This window comes from Crassostrea angulata, unplaced genomic scaffold (genome assembly GCF_025612915.1).
Source record: "Crassostrea angulata isolate pt1a10 unplaced genomic scaffold, ASM2561291v2 HiC_scaffold_311, whole genome shotgun sequence".
Lineage (NCBI taxonomy): Eukaryota > Metazoa > Mollusca > Bivalvia > Ostreida > Ostreidae > Magallana > Magallana angulata.
Window position 1 is genome coordinate 14,973 of NW_026441864.1, and position 20,028 is coordinate 35,000.

At 33.8% G+C, this 20,028-nt stretch overlaps 1 pseudogene; it reads right to left on the reverse strand.

Annotated features, from left to right (window-relative positions):
- Window positions 1–5,077: 5,077 nt before the first annotated feature.
- LOC128170096 (uncharacterized) lies at window positions 5,078–9,335 on the reverse strand (annotated as a pseudogene).
- Between the last annotated feature and the right edge of the window lie 10,693 nt (window positions 9,336–20,028).

Consider the following 20,028-nt stretch of genomic DNA (forward strand, 5'->3'; position numbering starts at 1 on the left):
AAAATAAAGTGACCAGTTAAAATAAATGTTTTATTATCTAGCTAGTCTTTTGCATGACATATGTCATAGGCTAAAATTCAAATGCATTAAAAGAAAATGTACATTCCTCAATCGTAAAAAAACTTTATCAAAGAACAATGTAGTTACTTTATTACCTACTATTCTTTATCAGGAAAACCTTGGATTGCTGATCAAGGATCCAAACAATCCAGGAAAGTTTGACTCTGTCTTAGTGGACAAGATAAAAGAAAGACAAGCAATCATACAAGCCGAGTCGTCTAAGAAACCAGCAATGACCTTGCTGAATTCAATTCTCGGTTGTGTTTTCAAAGATGAAGAACTTGCAAACTCATCTGGGCTTGGACTAAGGAAAAGTGGAGATGACAAAAAGCCACCACTTAATAAATTAAAAGTTGATGCAGTCAGAGGTCTGTATTTAAACCAATAAATTAATTTTCATATAATAATTTAATATATATTTGTTTGGCAGCGATTGTCAATTCAACTGAATTAAAGTGTATAAGGATAGCTAAATTGTATGTAAAACGACATAAATAAGTGTATTTATTTTGTCTTTATGCAGGATACATCACACACTACTGCAAAAAAAAATCAGTGGGAAGAACTCTCCGTCACAGACTTCAATAAAGTAGTGACCAACAAGGTGACCAATAAAAGAAAAAAAACTGTACACATCACCAAAATTGAAACATTCGAGGACTTTGGCCGCATCTTTTTACAAAAACCAGAATCGTCAATTGACCAGCTCGACTATAACTGGTGAACAGTGAACCCCAGTATGAGACTTAATTTTCATTCAAGGGACTATGTATGTGATAAATATACACATATTCTGCAAATGTGAATTAATTTTTTGTTAAAGAGGATTATTGTTATTCCCAGGGTTTTTTCCTATATGTAATCATTGGGATGGTTAACTCTTCAGTTAGAATAATTTGTAATTTTGTAAGTATATGTTTGCATGTGCATGCAGGAATGTTTACACATATGCAAATTAATTGTCAAGGAAGGCAATATAAAATATTAAATAATAAACGAAAGTGGCTTTTTAAAAAAAAATATGTCCATTAACCATGCCATATGGAGAGTAATTGGGATTCAGTGACTTTATTTGGCATTTGAAAACTTGTAGAACGTCTGGCTATGTCATTTTTGTTTTACAGTATATTTATTTTGAAATCAAGTAAGTGGTACAGTGGTAACAATTTATTTTTACGGTTCATTAGATTCGTGACCTCTTAATCTATAGTGAATGAACTGAATAACATATCAAAATAATTTGTCATTAGCATGAACATATTGCAAAAGTATATTTATTAACTAAGTGGTAAACTTGTCAAGAGCTATAGATTTTTTATCATATATTGTAGAATTTGGATTGTTGATATAATGTACCTTAGTGTTGTAAAATACATCATCACAGTAAATTTGCTTAGAATGTGTGCATTTTGTAATAAAAAAAATTGTTGATAAATGATAATGCTTTTTTGCTTAATTGTGATAACTTTAGGAAATTTGCTATTGAGTTCATAAACAGTTATTTTGATGGATGGTTAAAGTAACTGCTTATGGACTGCTAGTTCTTAACAGTTAACAGAGCAGTTCATAAACAGTTATGCTGAATACATGGGAGCAGTTTTGCCAAAATAACTGCTTATGAACTGCTAACGAACTATCAGAAACTGCCTATCAACTGGTAAGGCTTAGTAAACTGCCTATTTTATTCAAAGGTTCAAAGAGTAATTTCAATGTGCTCAGCAGTACAGAGAAGGTTTAAAAACTGCTTAAGAACTGCTAAGATTGTTAAACTGGTAAGGTTAATGAACTGCTAAATAACTGACTTTGACTTTGCCATGGGATGGCTATTTTCTACTTGGGATATGAACCTGTGACACAAAGGTCAGAGACCTGTTTTATAAAAGAACTTGAGATTAAAAAAGTAAATTTTGTTTTCTCAGGATTCATCAAAACCACATCTTGATACTTAATTACCACAAGTTTTTTATATAACAGTGTCCTGAAGCTCCTTAACCACTACTTAAATTATGTTGATGTACTTAACGAATAAGGAATCATTCTTTGAGTATTATGAGGTGATAATTTCGTTCGGGGCGTGATCAAATCCAATAAAGCCCGAAGGGCTTTATGATAGATTTGATCACGCCCCGACTGATATTATCACCTCATAATATTCAAAGAATGATTCCTTATTACTTATATTTATATAATTTTAAGCCATCGTACGATTAAATATTTAATTATAAATAAGCAAACCCCGCTGTCGCCTCAATTTGGCGTCATTTGAAGTTATGGGTTATATAGTACAAAATCAATACATGTACGTAGTGTTATCACAGACAAGACACTGGAAAATGTCAATATTATTAGATATTTGCTAAAACTGCATTTTTATAAGAAATGACAAGTTTATACAGTATTATATCTGTCATATCACACACAACAATGTAATCTCCCAGTATATCAGTTCATTCAAAACAATTTAAGCACTGTAAGAAATGATTTACTGAAAAATCTGTGATTTTTGAGGGGTCAAATTTTCATGGTTAGATGAAAAACTATAGGTTAATTACTTATTAAACTTTTTTTCATAGATCTATAAAGGATTGTTAAGTTATTATATATGGGACAATTCACATTTCATGTAGAAAATCATAGGTCTCTTCATACATTAAAAAATTAATAAAATTTACCCCAAATAAAGATTTGGAATTTCACAGTACTTTAGTTATGAAGATATACATTGTATGGAGGCAGAATTATGTGAAATTTGATTTGGCATGAATTATTCATTATTAATTTTAATTTACATTATCACCAACTTACCAAAGCGCAACAGCAAAGTTGTTGGACATGACGAAGTTTCTCAATTCAAAATTTCGCGCACATGCAACTGAAATTATCGCCCTTTGTTTTTGAACTCGACATGGTTTCTTGTCGTAAAAAAATTAATCGGGGATAATAAGTATTAAAATTAATTTCATTTAATTATAAAAAGAAATATAAACACAATAATTGACAACCTTTATTTTTTTTAATCAAAGACAAACCAATGTTTATCTGTTCTGTTCGGAGTAAATGTGACGTCACGCAATGGCTTCTCGGTAAAACAAAAGTGTGTGGGAAATCGAAGAAAGTGGGTATTGACAGCATTCGAGCGGGGTTAAAAGGCATATTTCAGTATAGAAACGATGTTGGACATGAATGTTGACGATTGATACTAAAAAAGCGGTGTGTCAAGGCGAAATAGCGGATTTTCCCAAAAACGCGTTGCATTCCTGTTCGCTATGCTTACGCATAGCTCATGGGTCAGTCAATAAAGTAAGTTTTTTGGCTTTATTGATAAAAATTCAAACTCCTGTGGTCTGGACTAGAAAAATAACATACATCAGTGACAGTGTGCACGTACTTACATGAACATCTATAGACTAAATGTTAACAAGTTAACATGCTGACATTTTAACCACTATACACAACAAACTTTAAAAGGAATAAAAAAGCCTCACCTTCTTCAGTAACATCCACATAGATAGATCACACACTTTAATGTCCATCTTTTCCACTTTATTACTCGTAGCTTATCAACGGCTGATCAATGGAAACATAAACATCCGTCGACATGGTCGACAGAAGTGTGGCTGTCAGAATTTTCTCGTAAACGATTCACACGAGAATATATCCCTCCTTATACAAATATGTAGTATTGTTCCCTGTGCATGTTCATATGTTTCACAGTAACTTGAAAATGCACGTGTACACCGAAAAATGCACAACTTATCTTCTGCATTACGCTCTCTCTTTTCTACAATGCCGTTTGTTACTGTTTACATTCGCGGGTCTGCGACAAACATTACAAACATTTGTTCTGCGTGGCCGATTAGAACATGTTAAATAAGTAGTTGAATTCATAAATGATATAGCCTAGATGAAAAAAAAAATGAAATTGAATCACAACAATTTATCTAAGACGCAACACAATGTAATGCAGTAAATGCCTGGGCCTTAAAGCTGAAGCGCCGCGATTTAAACGGCTGGTTTAGATACCAAAGTAAATGAACTAACGCAGAGTCTAGAATCGGTATATACGCTATGTGTATGGTCATGCCTCAATGCATTTGCTTTCCAAAATAGAGCTGCGTGGTCACGCGAATACGTATCGAGCACTCGAGTATATCGATCCAGTACGATACACACCCGAGTACCGGACTAATATTTTCGAAGAATTGGGTGACCAGGCAAAGACATGGCATCATCAGCTAGTGCACAAGTAAGCAAATCACTTCAATGCACGTAACACTTTTGATAAATCCATGTTCCTACAGTTATAATAATACGCAGGTGCCACGTTCTGACACGTGCAGCCATGAAATCAAAACATCTTAGTCCATGAGATGTTTGCAGATTTCAAGCGTTTGTAGAATTCAGATCAGGGAGCAGTAATTATTTCTTCAAAATGAAAGTGGGAGATGAACAAAACAAACGGGCGGATCATATCTTCCCCATAAGGAATCGTTTTAGAGACTTTGAACTCTTTGGGGAAAATTTTACTAAAATACATAAAGTTAACAATTTCCATATGACTGAAATCCCACCTCTTTATCGCATCAAATGGTAGCATGAGGGAGGAGGTTCCAGACAGCCACCCCCTCCCCCCCAAAAAAAAAAAATTTTTAAATATGCTGTGGTGCATGTGAATTGAAATTAATTTGAAAATATTCTTACAAAAACAAGAATTTACCTAGCTGAAAAAATGGGCATAAACGGTCATATTTTTGACTGCAATAAAATGGTGTATTGTCTCTACAATAATGACTGGGGGAGGCAAAGAGAGGACAAGAAGTATGATGAGAAATTATTTTTTATACAATGAGTTTACTGATGCTGAAATCTTTATAGTTTTTGACAATAACAGGCCTATTATCTCTTCAAATAATCATAAAAACTTTACATGTAGTTATGTTTATGAGCAATATTTGATAAATGATTGATCCCAAATTTCTAATTAGATTATAATATCTATCAATTCAAAACTCGAAGCACAAATATAAATACATATATTTCATGGAGACAAACACAATTACAATAATTGGCAAAGGCCCAATATATGCATAAACAGAAATATTGTTTTATTACACACCAGTATGAAAGATATATAAATATCACTCAAAATAAAAAAAATCCTGAAACATTCAATATACAAATCTTTTTTGTAGAGATGCTGTCCTTGTGATAACAGGGGGAAGTGTAAAAGTTGTGTGTGCAAGCGGAGACCGTGCAGTAATTGTAAGAACACAAACTGCCAGTACAAGTCAACCCAAACTAGGCCAGTGAGCACAGTAAGTACATGTATATATGTAAATTCTAGGAGTGTTTGGCCACCAATTGCTGATGTTCACCCTCCCACCACGATGAGGTCCTCCTAGATAGAGAGGGAATAATATTTTGTTGTATTTTGTAGCATCGACATCATCCATATGCGTCAAACAGCTGTCGTAATGTGATCCAGAATGAAGGAGTTAGACGCAATCAACAGCTTTCTTTGGCGGCTGGCCCTGAAAACATCAAAGACCAAGAGCTTAGTGTTTCGTTGATGGTATGAAATGTATTTCACTGATTTTTTTTCACAAAATGATACACAGAAAACAAATTTTGGATATTTTTTTTTTACATCACAGTTTTTAATTTTTTTTTTATAGAATGCTGTTGACAGTATGCCTGTTGACGAACTGCGGCAAAGAATAAAAATCATGACAGCTGCCGAACCAGATTTTGTAGGACCTTTTCTAATGAGGCAGATGGAGGATAGTGGAAGGAATGAAAACTCTAATTCAAATGTGCAATGGTGTTCATGTGGGGTATGTCGAAGTTTTGATGATCCCCGCATGAACATCTGTTGTAGGCAATTTCCATGCATCACCTCAAAACCCGAAATCAGAAATTTGTGCTTGATGCATGATGTATTGGATTTTGCCAACATTTTGAATTGGAGTTTTCGGACCAACCAAGATCCTAGTTATCAACTGTCCACATTCAGAAACCAGGCCTACAGAAACTTTGTCCTGTGGCAACATGGGCGGCTGGGAGCTGGAAGGCGAATACCAGTTCCTGCCTGTGTTTGTGTTGCCGTGTGAAGACGTTTTCCTGAGGCAAGCGGACAATACAGGGTTTATCATTCTGCTAATCCTGATGACTCTGAATAAATATTGAATGAATTCATTTATTCTCACCTGTCTTTTTTCTGCTCCGCATCTTGGCTAAAAGGATTCGTGATCCCGGATTGGTTTCCCCAGAAAGATTCTTGGCAACTGAATCCAAAGATATGGATTTTCTACTCTTTCTGAACTTGGTTTTAGAAACACCATATGTTGCTCTCATGCAAGCAGCCATCAGTTCTGAAAAAAATATACCAGTACCTGGTGATAAGTATTTCAAAAATTGAATGTAAATTTGTACAGTATACAGTGTACTTGGATATATAAAGTAAATGAATGTACAGGACTCTGCATATGATGTACCTCAAGATACAATGTATAAGTATACTCATATAAACATTGTAGTTATGAAAATCACATGACCCATGTCCTATGATTTACAATAGATGAATGTTCTAATGTGGATGTGAAGAATTTCTAATGACATGCAATCAAAAATTTAAAAGCTATGAGAAAATCTGACCAATTATGGTGTGTCTAAAATTAATAAATGGTATTTTGATTGACAGCTCTACATTAGTATTTTCATTATAGTGATTTAACATTTAAACAAATACAGATTCTCATTAAATCATTTTTTCCCGGCTTCACAAATTTTTTACGTTTCTAACATGGAATATATTTAAAATCTTTTGGTGCTTTCTCCTCATATGCAACCCACTGTTTGGTCCTCCTGGATACCTGGCCTTTAGCATACACTTCTCCATCCTGTCCAACCAATGGCATCCTTCCAAGGTGGTTGTTGTGGTCCATGACAGCCAGCATGTTCCTAATATGATAGGCGTCATAACCATAGGATTTCTGTTTTGGACAGTAATGAAGGAGTGTATGGCTAAAAAAGTTTTCCACAGCCCAGGTTTGTCGACAGTTGGTGTAAAATTTCATGCTTCCACACCAATCTCTGTTTGTTACCAACATCCTAGAAAAAGGATTAATACATTTCAGTCAGATCATATGAACACAATGAATTAAATGCATAAAAAGAGAGTATTCATCTTCATAGTTTTCTCTAGAAATACATGTATTGATACAGTTTTATATAATCATATGTAACTTATGATATTTTAGAAAAAAAACATGTACTATTACACAACTTACTGAATCATGTTATAATGGGTTCATTTATGGTAATTTTAGCATACATTGTAGCAAAATAAATATTATATATGTAAACATATATCAAGTACATATGAATGCTAAGTCCAGGTTATTATATCTTCTATTTTTGTATATTGATACATAGTTTATACCGTGTCTCATTCCACATTTCATTTCCATCTTCATACTCCTCCTCATGCTCCTCTTCCAATGATTCTTCATCACCAAATATCTCTCTTATCAATTCATTGACTTCATCATCCTCCTAGGGGGAATAGACATATAACATAACAGCATCTCCTAATAGCCTGTTGCACAGAAACTAATTTTCAAAGATCTTATATTGGTTAACTATATTATCAAAATTTGATAAATTTCATTGAGCCAACTAAAAACCTAATTAGGCATTCTGAGATTTGTACATGTATTACGATTTATTTTTGTTTGAATAAAGAGGGTACATTCCCTATGAGAGAGGAACAGACACATTCATAGTACAAAAGCATCATCACGCATGAAGTATATCACATGTAAATTTGCCTTTTTGTACTATTAAATTTGTAAATTCAAAAAGATTTCAATACTATAAAAGTAAGATGGAAATATCATGACAGACGAGACAAGGACTAGAACCTGGGACCCTGAATCTACTGGTCATGTGATCTACCAATTGAGCTTTCTGGTGTGTGCAACGGTAGTAGTCTAACCAGAGATATAAATAACATTCATGTTATTTATGTTTCTGGTCTAACCATTACACTCTGCAAAAACGCATCATAATTAAAAAATATATAAATATTCAATTCTGTTATTCACATGCTGTATAAATACATTGTTAAATGGCTTTTGGCACTAACCATCTTCATTTAAATTTAATATTATATACCTCTGAGCTATAATTACATGTATCTTCATCTATCTCCATATTCTCCACAAGTTGGTCTTCCATGTTCAAAAGATAAGAAACCTGCAAAAAATTTCTAAATCGGGTATATGATGTCCAGATAAAAGTCATTATAAATATACTGGCATAACGTTAGGCTAATAACAACAATTTCTCACCAGTGCATTGTAACACAACTATAACTCATAAAATAACGTGCTGGAGTGAACCTATACAACCTAAATACAAACAAAAACTAACTGTACATGTAACCATGTGGTATAAGGTCAGTTTGATCCCCTTCTCCTACATGCGACTATACATGTATAGGTGAAGGACTGATCTAAGGCCAGTATATAGTTTTAAAAAGTATGCTTCGAGATCGTAAAAATAATATAGAATTATAGTAAACATAGCTTAGTCAAAGCTCACGTTGTAAGTAACAGCATTCATTTAAAATGAAATGCATAGTCAAGACGGCAATGAATGCACTGCGCAAAACATGACAGATATCATATCACTTCTAAGCAACATTACAAATTACATGTGAATCGCGTAAATTGAGGTGGGATAACATATATCTTATATATTATTTCAAAAGCAAATAATAAGAAAAGATGTTATTTTATTGATTGTGCATTGGATTTCACGCTAATAATACATAAAACAATTATATGTAACTTATCTTTATGCGTTTGGGACTTCAAAGAAATTTCCCTGTTTATAAATTACTTCTCCCCTAATCGAACTTTCGGTTTCAAAATACCGGTCTTGCGCAATGTTCACTTTATAGCAGTTCGAGCACGGATAATGGCTGCATGACGAGTTAGTTTTTATAAACTAATAAACATGTGGAAATTGTTTAGGAATAGTGTCGGAAACACTTCTTACTTACTTTGTATCGTATTTGGGTGCTGCAACTATACTCGCTATCTTCTGTATCGCCAGGAATCCACTCAATGTACTTTCTTCTATAATTCGTCTACCTGTGAACGTACGCGACCGCGTTCGAAAGAAAGAGAAATGGCCAGTGTATCTCTTTATATACACTATGTCTGCACAAAATTCATGTTATTTTGTGGATAAGAGTGGTACTTGTTTTTTTTTTTTGTTTTTTTTTTGCTATTCAGTTCGGAATTCCCGTTTCTTTACTTTTGACACGTACTCCCCGAAATGTTTACATCTCGACCACACTCGCCTAAAATCAGTCACGCATAGCGAACCTTTAGAGTAACCCCCGATTTTAGGACTCTAAGCGATATTGAATGTTCTAACTGGCTATTTAAATCGCGGCGCTTCAGCTTTAAAACGGCATTTGTTCGCTTGTGTGTCTGGGTAGACAAATTAACTCGTTCATGTAACGTTACGATTCACACATATTTGTTTTATGAAATTTGAAAAAAATAGGGCACAGAACTTTTTAAATTTGATACCAAATGACATTATTTAATATATTAACAATAACTGAATTAATTTTTTTTCATAAAATGATAACGATTTTTGCTATCAGAAAAATACGTGTATGAGCTGCTGACCCCTAATTATAGGGGCCAGCCCTTTTTTCTTAATTTTAAATGAAAGCTCTCGTTATTCTAAACAACTTTTGTTCTATATGTATTAACAAATTATTTTTAGTTTAAAGGTTATTATACAAAAAGCAACACAATTTCAGACCCCCCAAAACCTTAAACTTTACCGGCAAATAGCTTAAAAACTAAAACACATTTTGCAAAAATTTTCATGCCAGCAAAACTATAAAATGTTACCAACAATTCTGCTAAATTTCATGCAACTATCTTTTGTAGTTCCCGATATCAACTCTGGACAAAAGACCCCCCAATTTTCAAATAAAGGACAATAACTCATAACCGGAAGTGAATTTTAAAAATTTGAAAAAAACTTCTCGAGATATTAACATTGTCTACATACCCTGAAAGTTTCATAACAATCAGACAACAAATGTACGAGAAATGGCCTGCACAAAACTTGCGGATAAAAAAAAAAATTAATAATAACTAGAGCAAAGCTCGTTGCAAAGCAACGAGTGGGTCTTCCTTTAATGTCGGAAGTAAAGCTGGAAGTTCCTGTAAGAAGCAGAGCTCTTAAAGCAATAACAAGAGTAACTAGAGCAAAGCTCGTTGCAAAGCAACGAGTGGGTTTTCCGCTAATGTCGAAGGCAACGCTAGAAGTACGTCTAAGAAGCAGAGTTCTTAATCTAGTAACAATGAAACCTAAGTACAAAAAGATAAAAAAAAAAATCGAATGATTCTTGGTACAACTTTACATAATCCGAATGTTTTTAAGTACGACTTAACCAAAAACCCTTAACCATTTCAAGAACGACTTAACAAAAAAAAACCAATGTGTTTAAGTACGACTTAACACATTTGACTTCATTTTAGGTACAAGTTTACTTTACCTTGAACTAACATCTTTTTTCTTAACCCAGAATGCAAATTAAAATTTACGTAAAAAATCAATTTTGTTTAAAACATAATTCTGAGCAAATTTTCCTCTTCACTGCTTTTCAAAGGGTTGACCTTTCGTACTGTGTGCTCGTTGCGTCATTAATTGTCAGAAACTTATCGATGTAAAGTTTACCTTACTGCACCTCTGTGAATATTTTCTATGTAAAATTACTATGAACCAGACAACATTGAAATGGTGAACATTTCAAAGGGCCCCGCTTATGTTATTTCAGAGAATTCTGCTTTGACCTTGACCTATAACTTGAAATTTTTCCAGCTGGCATAGAACTTTTAATTCAATTTCATTCCCCCTAACATACATGCATTTTTGTTCAATCTGACCAAGATTAAGCATAATTGGAAAATAATCTACTGTCTAAAACTAATTTTAAAAAGATCTGCTATGACCCTCACATTGACATACTTGGTTCAAGGTCACTGCACGCCATTAACCAATAAACTCTGTAAAGGTAAAATATTAGCAAAATAGGGGCTAAAAGGAGAGTATATCTATGCTCTTAAAATATGGATTTTTGTGTGATCTGATATGACCTTGACTCTTCAGCTACAAATATCATTCGAGGTCACTGCATATATTTTGATCAAAGGCATCATGTGGGTGAAGTATGAGGCTGAATGGAGCAAAGGGAGAGAAGATATACTCCGGACAAGGATTTTTAAAAATATAATTCTGCTATGACCTTCACAGTTTCTTTTCACTGAAAATAGGTTCAAGGTCACTGCACACCCTTTCACCCTTTACTCAAAAGCTCTGCTTATGTGAAGTCTGAGCCAAATAGGGGTTAGTAGAAATTATACATGCTCTCAAAAAAGGATTTTTGCATGATCTGATATGATCTTCACCCGTTACCTAGAAATTTCCTGCAAGGTCACTGCACGTCGTTTAACCATAGAGACACTCTGTGTGAGTATTAGCCAGATTGGACCAAAGGGAAAAAAGATATGCCCCAGACAAGGATTTTATATATATAATTCTGCTATGACCTTAACCTTATACCTAAAAACATGGTTCAAGGTCACTGCACATCCAACCAAATGAACCCTGTGGATGAGGTATGAGCCAGATTGGGCCAAGGGGAGAGAAGCTATTTTCCTGTCAAGCCATCTCGGATGGACAGACGGACAAATTGATCACTAGAAGGCGCCCGCATAAACATGCCTTTTTATCTAATTTAAAATAGTATCCATGCTATCTGCCCATGGTGAATAGTCATCAAAACTATTCATCAGCAGAATTTGATTTCCCTCCTTTTTAAGGTGGTATGGGACATCTGTCGATATTAATGTGGATTAAAGTACTACACAATTGAAAAATTTTCACAGGTTTAGAATTTTCAAATTTTACAATATTTAACCAAAAAATAGCTTTTAAAAATATTTGATAAGGTAAAAATTGTAAAAACCCCAGCGGGATTCGAACTCATGACTTACAGGTTCCTAGTAAACCCTCTAACCCACTGTGCTAAGGAGTTAGGTGACCATTTTTGAAAAGAAACTACATGTATGTACTTATATAATTACACTTTATTTTATTGTTTATTTCGATAAACAATACGTCACAACATGGAAGTGCCCCATATCACCTTAAACTCGGAACACCTCTGACCTAATAAGATCGCCGCATTAAATACAAAGTTTGATTTAACTCTAATTTGTTTATCATCAAGAAATTCTGCATCGCTGACAAATAAAGTTTTCTTCTGTATAATGAAATACCAATTAACTGACTATTCGGACAATAGAAAGTTTATTGTCCCACTCCACAGCAACTATTTCCCTTGGCTTTGCCTCATTAAATAGTTGCTGTCTTGGGGGACAATAAACTTGCTATTGTCCTCATACCCAGTAAATACTAAATAGGCATATAATATCCCATTCACCTACATTTCATGTTTGTAACCTTGAATTTCACTGTAAAGTCAACATATCTGTCATAGCCGCAAGTTTCACAATTTATTTCTGCTTCTCATGTACTTAAAATTAGGGGCCTTAATATTGCTTACCAATTCCAACAAGAGACATCCCTCTAACTATTGATAATCATTAAAATTCATTTCATGAATCTACACAACAATGATAAACCTTCAAGTACAGTCACTCTCAATTTTACAAAAATATTGAAGGTACTTTATCCGAAACTGTTCCTTGTACCTTTAACTTAGTACACTAACATTTTATGAAAAGACGGTTTGTCTTAGAATAAGAAAGCTAATGCAATTCTGAGAAAAAGAATACCACATATTGCAAATTCCATTGAGGTTTAATAAAAATATGGCCATTTAAGTGAACCCACCATTTCCAATTTCCTTTAGTAAACACAGATTTACGGGGTTCTCCATAGTAAAACATCTTTACCTGCCCTTTTAGAGGTCAACTTTTGTTCAACCACCTTTAAAAAGAAACCTTATTCAATACAACATACGCCTACATGATATAATCATGATAAAAGCTTCACGTCACTTAGAAATACCCTTACATGTATACCCCCCCCCCCCAATCTTTTGATTTTCATAAAAAGTCATGGTTTTAAATGTTTTACCTAATTTTATGAAACGTGTGGCAATTTCCTTGAGTCATTTCTCACACATATTTGAAAACAATCATCAATGATTCTAAAATTTGATCTTTATTTGTTTATTGTATGATTTGTACAATTTTAATTAACAAATACACAGCTGTCCTGCTTGTGATTTCTTGTTTTCATGAAAAAAGTAAGCTAACAATCATATTTAGTGAATATCTAATCTATTCTGATTTCTAGTCTCCTTCTAACCATGCTAAAACAGTAAGTTACAACCTACAAGTTAGACATCTGCCTTAAATAGAATTAAATTCAAACACACCCAGGTAGCTGGAGACAGAGTTGATTTCCATGAAAAATGTTCAAATTTGACATGTTTTTCTACTTTTTTATGCATATATACCTTAGAAAGGTAGAAATAGGTTGTTTCTTGTTCATTTCAAAAGTAATTATCATAGCAGATGTTATTTCAAAGTCAAATGTACATTTACATATCCTACATGTAATCTTAATGCAGACAATTAAATAGAGGGGGGGGGGGGGGGATTTTTCAATTATGTATACACATCTTAATACCTTTATAAAAAAAAAAATAAAGGAAACATAATTGCATACTTTTATTGAAAAACAAATTTTCACAGCAATTATTAATTTCTTTTAACAGCCTTAATTCTGTTTTCATAATTTCTTATCAAACACAAACCACAACATGGCATGATGCTTTCTTCAAGTTCCATTATTGTTCATGCATTATCGGATTTAATTTGAATTACCGGTAAATTGTCTGTAGAACACAAGGAATATGCATGTGGATAGAGGTGACAGGTTAATCTCAGGAGCTGACCCACAAGAATCAACAGGTACCGGTAAAAGCCATGTCAGAACAAGAGTCTGTTTTGAGCTGAAATAAAAAAAATAATTAGCTGTGTGTACATACATGTACCAGTAATAGCTGTGTTTACATTAACATATGCATAGTATTTCTGGAAAAAATACACTGACCATGCAGTGTAATAAGTATGACATATCCCAATACATGACATAACATTTAGGCAGTACAAGATCAAAAATTTGCATATCAAGTCATAATATAATATTTAAAAAATTTCATAGGTATAAACACTTATCAAATTGAGAGAGAGTTTGAGAGAGATAGAGTTTATTACCGAACTTATAGTGCAACAGTCAATATTTCAATTCGTAAATTACAAACGAATATTACCCACCGAACAGCGTCAATGTACATGTACTGGTATTAGCTTCTGGTATACCATTTTTCATCAATTCTACTGTGTTGTTTTTTTGCAAATTAATTTAGCGAGGGTTTTTGTTTATTTTGTTATAAATTACATGTTTTAAAAACAATACTATGTGTAATAAGCATAAAACATGTATGAGTAAACTTAATGAAGAATTTTTAATAGATTATTTTTCACAGAATGTGGTACATTACATGTATGTCAATCTTTATAAAACTAGCCTATATTTCGTGCGCCATAAATTGCAAGATTTTTGTAAATATCATTTACTTGCATGATAGGTATATATGGTCTAACCAAAATTTTCTTCATAAAGCTACAGCTGTATGTACCACATATATGTTTTGTCACAAGTATACATTTTTTAAAAAAAATACCCAAATTCCAATAGTTGAAATAAACTCAACTCATTCTCTGATAAGTTCATTGTGTTTTGTGCGTGCATATCTTATTTGTCTGCTGCAACAGCAGCCAATAAGCGGTAAGCTGAATCCACAAAAAGAAAGTTTGTGTTTTAGGAGCGGGTAAATTGTTTATGCGACACTGTCAAGAAAACCACACCAATATAATAACTAGAAACATAAATATTCACTTAAATGTATTGTGTTGTAAAGTAAAGGTTTTTAACACTTATTGTATCTTGCAAAACATGTGATGACCCTTAATCATCTGTCATATATCTGATATACATGTATATGTAAAAGATGGGAGAAATAACGACGGAACAAACTGGGATTTGAACCTGGCCCTCTGAATCTCTAGTCAAGTGCTCTACCAACTGAGCTACATGTATCTGGCACCGGTATTAAAACCAGTCTGACCGTCACATTCCTCCCCCTTAAATGATCTTCACCCTTGAAGATCACCCCTGGCAGGAGTTAACCTGTTAGTTCCAGGGGTTGGTCACAACACCAATATTGTAACAGGATGGGAGAAATAATGAAGGACCAAACCGGGATTTGAACCTGGGCCCCCTGAATCTCTAGTCAGGTGCTCTACCAACTGAGCTATCTGGCACTGGTATTCAAACCGGTCTGATCGTCACATATATAAAGAATTATTTTAAACAATGTTGTTCAATAAAAATTAACACTCGCAACCTTCAGTTTTTGTCTGTAATTAATCAATATTGGCGTGCGATCGGTTCTCGCAGAGTACCATTTCTCACCTGTGCAATGTTACGTCATTTATCAGCACATAAAATTATATACGAAAATATGATGTAACAGTGCACCAGCGAGAAATGGTCCTCGGCGAGAACAGCTCGCACGCCAGTACTGCCAGTAGTCAGATTAAAAAAAAGAGAATAAAAAATTACATTTAAAACATTAACAAGGACAATTTAAGTACACATCGTAACTGCTAAACAAGAAAAATAATGTGAACTGGTAGAATGGTACGCATAGTTCTAACTTGTAACGTACATGTACAAGTACATGTACCGGGTACCCGTTGGTCTGCTAAACCTCTCTAATGATACAATGATCGGCATCATAAAGATATTAAAGTCATGTTTTAACTCATAAGTCTGAAGTATACAATTTTATTTACTTGAAGTTATGTCTACAGGGTATTCATGACTACATTTGGAGTCTTCTGTACAAGAATATATGATATGTTTCTAATTAGACCCTGCTTTGAATTTTGAATTGAAAATTCACAATCTGTTATTTTTTTTAATAGATAAATTCAGTTACCCTTTCCAGTCCCCCATGAACCTCGAGCGAGTCTAAACATCCATGAAACATGTAAAAATTACACGTAAGTAAACAAACACCCACACCATAACAAAAACATCTAACAGTGTGCAGGTACTTACATGTACATCTATACTATATACTAAATTTTAACCAGTTAACACGAACCTTTAAAAGGAGTAAAAGCCTCACCTTCTTCAGTAACATCCACATAAATCACACACTTTAATGTCCATCTTTTCTCCTTTATCACTCGTAGCTTATCAACGGCCTTAACGTCTGATCGTCGACAGAAGTGTGGCTGTCAGAATTTCCTCGTAAACGATTCACACGAGAAAAATATCCTCCTCAAACAAATCTGTAGTATTGTTCCCTGTGCATGTTCATATGTTTCACAGTAAATTGAAAATGCATGTGTACACCGAAAGAATACACAACTTCTCTTCTGCATTACGGCTCTCTCTTTTCTACAATGCCGTTCGTTACTGTTTACATTCGGCGCGCGCGCGGGGGTTACAAACAGGGGCGCCCCGACAAATAGTTGCACATAGAACGTTTAAATAATGTGTGTTCATTGAATTCATAAATGATATAGATGAAAAAAAATGAAATTGAAGCACAACAATTTATCTAAGACGCAACACAACGTAATGCAGTAAATGCATGGGCCTTAAACTGGCATTTGTTCGCTTGTGTGTCTATGTAGACATATATAACTCGTTCATGTACGATTCTCACATATTTGTTTTATGAAATTTGAAAAAAAAATATAGCACAGAACTTGTTCAATTTGATACCAAATGAAATTATTTAATATATTAACAATAACTGAATTAATTTTTTTTCATAAAATGATAACGATTTTTGCGATCAGAAAAATACGTGCATGAGCTGCTGACCCCTAATTATAGGGGCCAGCCCTTTTTTCTTAATTTTAAATGAAAGCTCTCGTTATTCTAAACAACTTTTGTTCTATATGTATTAACAAAATATTTCTAGTTTAAAGGTTATTATACAAAAAGCAACAAAATTTCAGCCCCGAAAAAATCTTAAACTTTGGCGACAAATAGCTCAAAAACTAACAAAGAAATTACCAAAATTTTCATGCCAGCAAAACTATAAAATGTTACCGACAATTTCGCCAAATGTCATGCATCTATCGTCTGTAGTTCCCGAGATCAACTCTGGACAAAAGACCCCCCAATTTTCAATTAAAGGGCAATAACTTATAACCGGAAGTGAATTTTAAAATTTTGAAAAAAACGTCTAGAGATCTTAATATCATCTACGTACCCTGAAAGTTTCATAGCAATCAGACAAAAAATGTTCGAGAAATCTCGTGCACAAAATTTGCGGGAAAAAAAAGTAATAATTAGAGCAAAGCTCGTTGCAAAGCAACGAGTGGGTTTTCCGCTAATGTCGAAAGTAATGCTAGAAATACCTCTAAGAAGCATTGTTCTTAATTCAATGACAAAAGTAGCTTAAGTACAAAAAAGATTTTAAAAATCAATGATTCTTGGTACGACTTAACAAAATCCGAATGGTTTTAAGTACAAATTAACAAAAAAACATAAACATTTCAAGACCGAGTTAACAAAAAAATCCGAATGTGTTTAAGTACGACTTAACAAATTTGACTTCATTTTAGGTAAAAGTTAACTTTACCTGGAACTAACATCTAATTTCTTAACCCAGAATGCAAAATTAAAATTTCCGTAAAAAATCAATTTTGTTTAAAACATAAATCTGAGCAACATTTCCTCTACACTGCTTTTCAAAGGGTTGACCTTTCGTACTATTTCGTTACTATGTGCTTGTTGCATCATCAATTGTCAGAAACTTATCGATGTATAGTTTACTTAATTTTATTATTCCTCTGTGAATATTTTTATTTGAAATTACTATGAACCAGACAACATTGAAATGGTGAACATTTCAAAGGGCCCCGCTGATGTTATTTAAGAGAATTTTGCTTTGACCTTGACCTATAACTTGAAATTTTTCCAGCTGGCATAGAACTTCTAATTCAATTTCATTGCCCCTAACATACAGGCATTTTTGTTCAATCTGACCAAGATTAAGCATATCCAGGAAATAATCTTCTGTCTAAAACTAATTTTATTAAGATCTGCTATGACCTTCACATTGACATGGTTCAAGGTCACTCCATGCCATTAACCAATAAGCTCTGTTTAGGCAAAATATTAGCCAATTAGAGGCTAAAAGGAGAGTATATATATGCTCTTAAAATATGGATTTTTGAGTGATCTGATATGACCTTGACACTTGATCTACAAATATCATTCGAGGTCATTGCATATCCTTTGATCAAAGGCATCATGTGGGTGAAGTATGAGCCTGTTTGGAGCAAAGGGAGATAAGATGTACTCCAGACAAGGATTTTTTAAATATAATTCTGCTATGACCTTCACAGTTTACCTTAAAAATAGGTTCAAGGTCATTACACACCCTTTACTCAAAAGCTCTGCTTATGTGAAGTCTGAGCCAAATAGGGGTTAGTAGAGAGTATATATGCTCTGAAAAAAGGATTTTTGCATGATCCGATATGATATTTCACCCTTTACCTAGAAATTTCATGCAAGGTCACTGCTCATCAATTAACGATAGAGACAGTCTGTGAGTATTAGCCAGATTGGACCAAAGGGAGAGAAGATATGCCCCAGACAAGGATTTTATATATGTAATTCTGCTATGACCTTAACCTTATACCTAACAACATGGTTCAAGGTCACTGCACATCCTTAACCCAAAGGAACCCTGTAGATGAGGTATGAGCCAGATTGGGCCAAAGGGTGAGAAGCTATGCTCCGGTCAAGCGATCTCGGATGGACAGACGGACAAACTGATCACTAGAAGGCGCCCACACAAACTAATGCTTTTCTATCTAATTTGAAATAGTATCCATGCTATCTGCCCATGGTGAATAGTCATCAAAACCATTCATCAGCAGAATTTGATTTCCCTCCTTTTTAAACTCGGAACAGCTCTGACCTAATCAGATCACCGCATTAAATACAAAGTTTGATTTAACTCTAATTTGTTTATCATCAAGAAATTCTGCATCGGTGACAAATAAAGTTTTATTCGGAATAATAATATACCAATAAACTGACTATTTGGACAATAGCAAGTTTATTGTCCTACCCCACAGCAACTATTTCCCTTGGCTTTGCCTCATGAAATAGTTGCTGTCTTGGGGGACAATAAACTTCCTATTGTCCTCATACCCAGTAGATACTAAATAGGCATATAATATCCCATCCACCTCCATTTCATGTTATATGACCTCCCGTTTGTAACCTTCAATTTCACTTTGTAAAGTCAACACAACAGTCAAAGCCGCAAGTTTCACAATTTATTACTGCTTCTCATGTACTTAAAATTAGGGGCCTTAATATTGCTTAGGCCTAAAAAAAGAAGTGTGTGTCTGGTAACCCGACCTTACCTACAAAAATAGCCCGATCCTACCATTTTTAGATGCCTGATTTTATCTGACTGTGAATTTTATCTTATTTCCAATAAAAAATACGTTTTTAAATATGAAACAAACAAACATTCTTAGGATTCAGGCAAAAGAAATAGATAAAATAAAAAAAATCTCCACCTACCTAACCTAATTTTTTCATCAGTGTTACCCTAAACACACTATTTTTTTTTAGGCCTTACCAATTCCAACAAGAGACATCCCATTAACTATTGATAAACATCAAAATTCATTTCATGAATCTACGCAACACTGGTAAATCTTCAAGTACAGTCACTATCAATTTTACAAAAATATTGACGGTTCTTTATCCGAAACTGTTCCT